Raw genomic sequence first — 7,715 nt, 5'->3', positions numbered from 1 at the left:
AATACCTCATATGAACCCCACGCACATACACACACACACACACACACACACACACGCACGCAGAAACACGCACACGCACACACACAGACACAGACACACAGAAACTGACAAACACACACACACACACACACACACACTCACACCTTTCAAAGCCCTTTAAGGCAGTCGCTCTCTCTCCTCGTCTCTATTAAGATCTGTAATGGACGAACACCCAAGTCCATGAGGAGGAATTGATTTAATTAAGGAGGCAATCACCGAAGAAACCGCCGGTAGCTCAGGAAAAAAGAGAAGACGGATCTCGCCAGATCAAAGTTGTCCAAAGTCGCACGCACACGCCGGCACACACACACACACACGTAGGCGAGCACGCACATACCGACACACACCACCACCACCACGTCTGTCGGGGAGCTCAACTTCTCCGAGGGACATATGGCGTCTGAGGGTGCGGATGCGTTTCGTGGGATTTCATCACTTCCTTCTCGGCGGCACATCGCCTCAGAGCGCAGCGTATAGCCCCATGTGGCGTTCCTTTCTCGGTTGAATACCGAGGTGCATTTGATAAACAAAAGGCAGAGGAGGAGGACAGCAGAACTACTACATGGAAAGTGGCTTCGATTTTCTCTGTAGTGTACCCGGTCGGTAGGCTATTATTTTCCATTTGATATCTGACTTCTCGCTTTCGATTGTTTAATTTGCTGCCCCCCCCGGAGGAGCCAAGTTACGCTGTTCAATTACTCCCGGGAATTAAGCCCGGGAATATTCCTTTCTGCTGTGTAACAATAATCTCATTTTCGGAATTGCTGGAATAATCTGCGCACTGTACACAAGCCCACGTTAGTATTTAATTTGCACTCTGATTGAAAAAAAAAACCTTGACATTGCGAATCAACTGCTGTGTTTCTAAGTGGCGAGAGAGCAAGCGTTTGCAGAAAGCGTCGAGGCTTCAGGGTTCTGCGTTCAACCAAACATCCATCAGGTGACACTTGCTTGGACGGGCCCCAGCGGGACTCCAGTAAGAGGTGGAGGTGGGCTTCCAAATCCGAGCCAGAACCCCAAACACCATCACACAGTTGGTGGTGAGTGTGGAGGACGGTGGTTATTTCCATCGCCGACTCGTCATCCACCCCTGCCGACTCTCACTCTCCCTGCCTGCCATCGCTGTCGCAGTTTTCCTTTTCTTTCTTTCTCTCATTCTTTCTGCTTTGCCTCTTCTTTTCCTCTCTGTCTGTCTGTCCGTTTCTCTTTATCTGTCTCTCTCTATCAGTCTCTCCCAGTCTCTCTCTCTGTCTCTCAGTCTCTCTCTGTCTCTCTCTCTTCTCTCTCAGTCTCTCTCTCTTCCCTCTCTCTCTCTCTCTCTCTCTCTCTCTCTAAATGCACTAGAGTGCTCTGTCGTTGCCTCCCCCTCCTCTCATTCCTCCCCTCGTGATCGGTACCCTTCGTTAAAAAAAACCCCACTGTCGACGTTATTGCTCCCGGCTTGAGTTTCAGGTGTCACGGCGACGCCCTGGGGTGGGGGGGGGGGGCTTGTTAGCTCTGCGTTTAGCTGCCAGACTCGTTATCTCCGCAGGGCTGGTTTTGGCGAGCAGCAGCGATTAGGGGAGCATTCCTGAATGGCTGCTACACCATATAACCATCACTGTTCTGCAAGCAAATGTCTCGAAAGTGGCCAAAAAGTTTTCTTCGAGATGTTGCAGATGGCTGACGTCCAACAGTCACAGACATGTATTTAAAATGTCCTCTTTATCCCAAGCTTTATTAATCACTAAGTCATTTCCTATGCTTTCACAAGCTGTTGAGTAAATTGCTGAAAATAGCTTAGAAATGAACCCTAACCCTAACCCTAATTGGCAGAATCTATAAGAATGATAAGGCTCACTTTTCTGCCATTTATCCTGAGGAAAGTGTGAACTCATTTCCATGTATTCACATATTGGGCCGTACTGTTTATGTGGTGTGGTGCTGCTGCCACTGTCATGGATGGATCTACTGGCTCCAAGATGGCGACCTGCTTGTCTTACCTTGGCTGTGGCCCGTGCTTGGAACTCCGGGCATCCGTTGATTGTGATGGTTTCATGCATGTACTGGTAGACCTATAGGGAGAGGAGAAAGAGAGGGGTGTGGTTAGGGCGATTATTATGGTGATTATTAATCAGTATTTTTCCTAATGGCTCATCATGGGGTAGGGTAATGGAGGTTGGATAAGGGATAGGATAATGAGATTGGAGGAGTTCCCTAAAACAGAATCTTGTGGCTTTCCTGAGTGAAGGGCTAGTTGTGGCTGGTTAGGTTATCGAAATTACCAACCGGTACGGTTATTCTACTGGTGAATCATTTCCAGATGTTAATCATTTAATCGTTTCTGGTTCTTTAAAAGAAACAACACAGACTTTTCTAATTAAAAAGTTCTTCAAACGGATTTCTTAAATTATTTATATCCTTTCCCGGCTTGCTCCTTGTCCCACACATCCATCTCCGATCACCATAAACAAACGCAGTCACTCACTCCAGTGGATATTCATCTGCCTGACAGTCAGCGGTAACGTTATCACATCAGAGTCTGTTTCGACCGCTGACACTGGCTTTCTTTTGGCGTTCTCCGCCCTGCTTCCAAAGTAATTTTCCAAAGTGTTAGCAAATAATACTAAGATCGGGGACGGGGAGGACGTCTGCGTAAACTACGTCAAATGAAACGACAACAAGCTGGAACGTCAACTTGTGTCTTCATGAACTACGGGTCGAGTTTCAGATGGGACGCTGTTTTACAACGGCGGCTCTCAGCTTCCTTAGAAGTCTGCGAACACACACAGGCTCATAATCGGTATCCACAAAATGAACCACAACACGCCGAACTAGATTCAGCAACAAGTGGCCTCAGGCGGTAGTGAGGAATGGTACGCAGGTTGCCGAATAATGGAAAGGGGGGTGTTCCTTCGTGCCGTTGAGTCCCCCCGCTCATTTCAAGTCTTTCCTGTAGCCATCCTTCAGTGAGATAGCCCACTCTTTAATGACATTCCCGGTCACTTTGGATGAAGGCGTCTGCCAAACCAATCGTCGCTGGCAGCCCTGATGAAGTCAACGTATCTCTTCTGATTGGGTGTTTATTTACATCTCTGATGCACCACAGCGGTGGGCCTCGGGGAGAGGAGGCAGGTGTCCACTTTACGGCTGTCACTTGCGGTAACAGTCAGAATAATCAACACATAACATTGTCATTTATTTGCAGCTGCAGGACCAGCCCATTCAGTATTCTCACGAGGCTTTATGTCCTCTACGGCTTCCCTTACCTCTTCCATGGGCGGTTGCTACGACCCTGATGCATGCTACAACACCTATTCAAAGCGTATTTTATTTTTTTCATTAAAGAGACGGTAGAGGAAGCAACAGTATCTGATGATACTGTAACTTTATTTTTATATCTATTGAATTTCTTGGGTATAATGTGGAAAAGCATTTTTTGTATTGCCGTTTTTTTTTTTTTTCTACTTCCATTGACTTCCCTAAAACCCTTTTAGTCATAAACCATTAAACCTTGAGGTTTTATGGACTACAGGAGTAGAGTCTTTAAAAGCAGCTTGCGGTCATAAGAATAAGGTCATTTGGTGGAGAAACAGCAGTCATTCCAGTAGTCATCCATGGTGCATCTTTAGGGTAGTAACAGAGTTAAGATGTAAGGTTTAAGACCAATATTTACACACAATATGTGAGTCTGTTCAAATCTTTAAGATCTCCTTTTCATTCTCTTTGGCGACACCTATGGTGAAAAAAAAATACACTTCTAAACGGCATGTGGCTCAGGAGGTAGAGTGGGTTGACTGGTAACTGGAAGGTTGCTGGTTCGATCCCCGGCTCCTCCTAGCTGAGTGTCGAGGTGTCCCCTGAGCAAGACACCTCACCCTAACTGCTGCGCTGGCTGTCGCCTTGCGTGGTTGACACCTCCGTCGGTGTGTGAATGTGTGTATGAATGAGTGAATGCGAGGTGATATTGTACAGTGCTTTAAGTGGCCACTGGTTAGAAAAGCGCTTTATAAATGCAAACCATTTGCAGTCCTTTTGCACAGAAGTGAGTCTGTAGCGGTAGCCCCCCCCCCCCCCCCCCCCCCCCCCCCCCTCTGGCAGATGTTGCTTGATGATGGAAAATGTGTCACAAACTTCACCGCTTGTGATTTGAATGCATGGCAGGAATTATGCCACCGACACCCAGTCCATAACATTAGGAATCTTGCTAGTGCAAGGTCTTTCCTCAGTGGGCTATAGGCTCAGTCACCATTGGTTACCTCATCTGGCAATAGAGAGAGACTTAATTGACATTCACTTAAATTGCAGTCTTTGGAAATCCATAAGATTACCGCTTTAAGGAATGTGGTTTCAAAGAAACCATTTGTCAGACGGACAGTGTTTTTTCCAACATCGCAAAACATTCGGACAAAGCTCTTGTTCTCTACGGTTTCATCAAGAAAGAAAGAAATATTTTATTCCGTCATAACAAGTCATTAAATAAGAGAGTAGTTGAGATTTCACTGTTTTATTCTCCAGGAAGAGGCTGTGAGGCACAGAGACTAAAGCCCGGGCGCTGATGGATGGAATTTTTCATTTTATGCCTATTTGACACATAGACTTGAAAGGACTTAATATCTCTGAGTGAGAGCGACAGAGGAAGAGAGAGATGAAGAGGAAGCGAGCGGACGGGAGAATGGCAACGATAAAATAATTGACGGAGGAGGCGGAAGACATTTTATGGAGCACATGAATGAAGATAAATTCAAATCCAAGAGTAAGCTTCATCTTCTCGTCGTCCACATTCAGCGAGCGACAGAAGCTTTGTCGTCTTCTGAGATAAATGTTGGTCATTCATTAGCGGTCGGATCTCGAGAGATCAAAGAGATGCATAGAGGAAAAGGACACTACAGACCATATTCACATCCACTATAAGCACAAACATCCACTGAATGAAGTGTGGATTAATAAAGGTGGATTGACAGACTGCGTTCAGATGACACTCGATCAAAGGTCGTTAGAAGGTCTGCTTTGGAATCAATCTGTGAAAACTCGTATTGTGGTTCAATCATGAGCATCAAAAGATACCGGGGAATCGTGTATATCCATGGAAAAGTGTTGAGTTCCACTTTGTGTATTTCAATGTATTTTTTGTTTTGAAAGATGGCAAGAGAACATTTCTTCCCTCTGGGTTTGAGGAGGGTTTCTTTACCATTTAGAGGGCTTTGTGGTTTTTAATATCGCTGCGCAGCAGACTTGATAGCTCCTATCAAGTCGAGGGTGGACTTGATAGGAGAGGGTATAAAAATGGCAAACAACACATTTTGTTTTCATTTTTTGCCAAGCAAGAGTAGCTGACAGTTCAGCTGGCCCTATCACAGACAAATAAATGAAACATTACCCATCAACACATGCTGTTGTGCCAGCCGCTAGTATTTTGGGACAGTGGTAAATTGGGAAACGTGTAAAATGCCAAATCTGCGCTGGAAATCACATGATTATTTTTAACGCACCCTTCTGGAAATAGCTTGCCTTAACTAACTCTGTATCGTTTCCACTTAATGAGTCCATTACTTCCGTAATCTTAACTTCCTGGGATTGTGTGCGGTTCATAGGCGCATAGTCCTGCTCCGTCCTACATCAGCACTGGGAAAGTTCAGAAAAAACGGGAGATTGAATCCGTGGCTGAGACAGTCTTGCGGTTTTTTTTTCTTCCTTGCATTCATTCTCGACAGAGCAGATAACCTGGGAACTCCACCCAGACTGTAATCTCAAAGAATAATGATAACATTTCCCTCCACCTACTCTGAGACACTCTTATTTCTTCATCTCTGTTTCTATGAATAACACAAAGGCAACTCACACATGGAACCGAGACAGGGAGAGAGAGAGAGACAAACACACACACAGAGTCTCTGTGTGTGTGTGTTTGTGCCGGATTGTTTGGATTGTATGTCTCGGCTTGTAGCAGCCTGGTCCTTAGAGAGAGAATGTGAGCGCCACACACCCGTAGGGCTGTTCTCCCACTGTAGCCACTCGCCCATGGTGACGTTCCTTTTGCAAGGCATCTTCTCCGTCTGTCAAACTCTACCCACAATTCTTTGAACGCATACTCCACCACCATATCCCCATCTCATGTTCTCGCTCTCTCTTGCTCTCTCGCTCTCGCACTCTCCCTCTCGTACTCTCTCTCTCTCTCTCGTACTCTCTCGTTCTCTCTCGTTCTCCCTCTTTCTCGTCCTCTCTCTCTCTCTATCATTCGTTCTCTCTCTCGTACTCTCTCTTGTACTCTCTCTTGTACTCTCTCTCTCTCTCTCTCGACCCCATCCCCTTACTAGCCTAACCTTGTGTTTTCATGTTGTAAAGTTTTACTTGTCCTCTGACCTAAAGGCACTTTATATAATAACAACCCAAAAAAAAACGTCCAACAGCTGTCGTATATGCCCTTCGGTGGACAGATTTATCCAAGCATTTTACAACACTTGAGTGCATACACTCATGCATACATTCATGCTGATATCAGCAGAGCGGGATAGGACCGCAACACGTATGTCTGATTGTTTATGAACCTGTTCAGAGCAGCACTCCAGAGTCCATATTGGATCAGCCTAATGCGTTGTTGATCCAATATGGATTTCTGGTCGCTCTCAGCCTCTGTGCGTGCTCAACAGGGGGCATGTAACTGTTAATGCGACCGGCTCTCTCTCATTGTACTGCTGCTAGTAGGTCACCACTGGACCAGGACTTACATTAACCCAGATCCGTGGCCGCAATGCATGATGGGAGAGATAGAGAGAGAGAGAAAGAGAGAGAGAGGCAGAGAGAGAGTTAGAGACAGAGAGATGGGGAGAGAGAGAGCGGGAGACAGGGCGAGAGGGAGGGAGAGAGAAAGACAAAGAGAGATGGAGAGAGACCCGCAGGGATCACTCCGGCCCTGATGAAAAAGTTGTGCTCCACCGTAAACACACACGCACGCACGCACGCGCGCGCGCACACACACACACACACACACACACACACACACACACACACACACACACACACACACACACACACACACACACACACACCCGCCACACATAATGACTCCGAACGCAGTGACCCCCGCGAGACAGACGATGTGCGACGCGAAAGTGGAAGAGACGGCGAGAAGGAGGAGAGGAAATGAGAGCCGGCTATTAAACCGCCACGGTTCCCTCCTTCTGTGTGTTGACGCTCCCCGTTTCAACAGGTCGCCGGTTGAGCATGCGCACAGAATGCTAAACTCGGACCCCATCCGACGTGTCATCCCAGTGCACGATCTCAGACGTGGGGATAGGAGCGTCTTCAGGACGAGCGTTTGTGATGTGTGAGGTCGAAGACCTGCTTGATTTAGTTGACAGTGTTTAGTGCTGACGCCTTCTCCCTTCAGTCATCCCTCCCTCATCTCTCCTTCAGCCCGACGTCGTCATCTGCATCGCCCCTCCTCCACCCGCCGTCACCCCGCCGTCGTCAAGGCGATCACTCCTCCAGCGTCATCTCCATCACCCCCGTCATCACCGTCACCCTCGTCATCTCCCCCTCCTTCATCATCTCCATCACCCCCGTCATCACCCCTCCATCACCCTCGTCATCTCCCCTCCTTCATCATCTCCATCACCCCCGTCATCACCATCACCCTCATCATCTCCCCTCCTTCATCATCTCCATCACCCCATCACCCTCATCATCTCCCCTCC

The sequence above is a fragment of the Micromesistius poutassou genome (genome assembly GCF_964030765.1).
Source record: "Micromesistius poutassou genome assembly, chromosome: 18".
NCBI classification, from domain to species: Eukaryota; Metazoa; Chordata; class Actinopteri; order Gadiformes; family Gadidae; genus Micromesistius; species Micromesistius poutassou.
Note: the sequence above shows the minus strand (reverse complement) of the source record.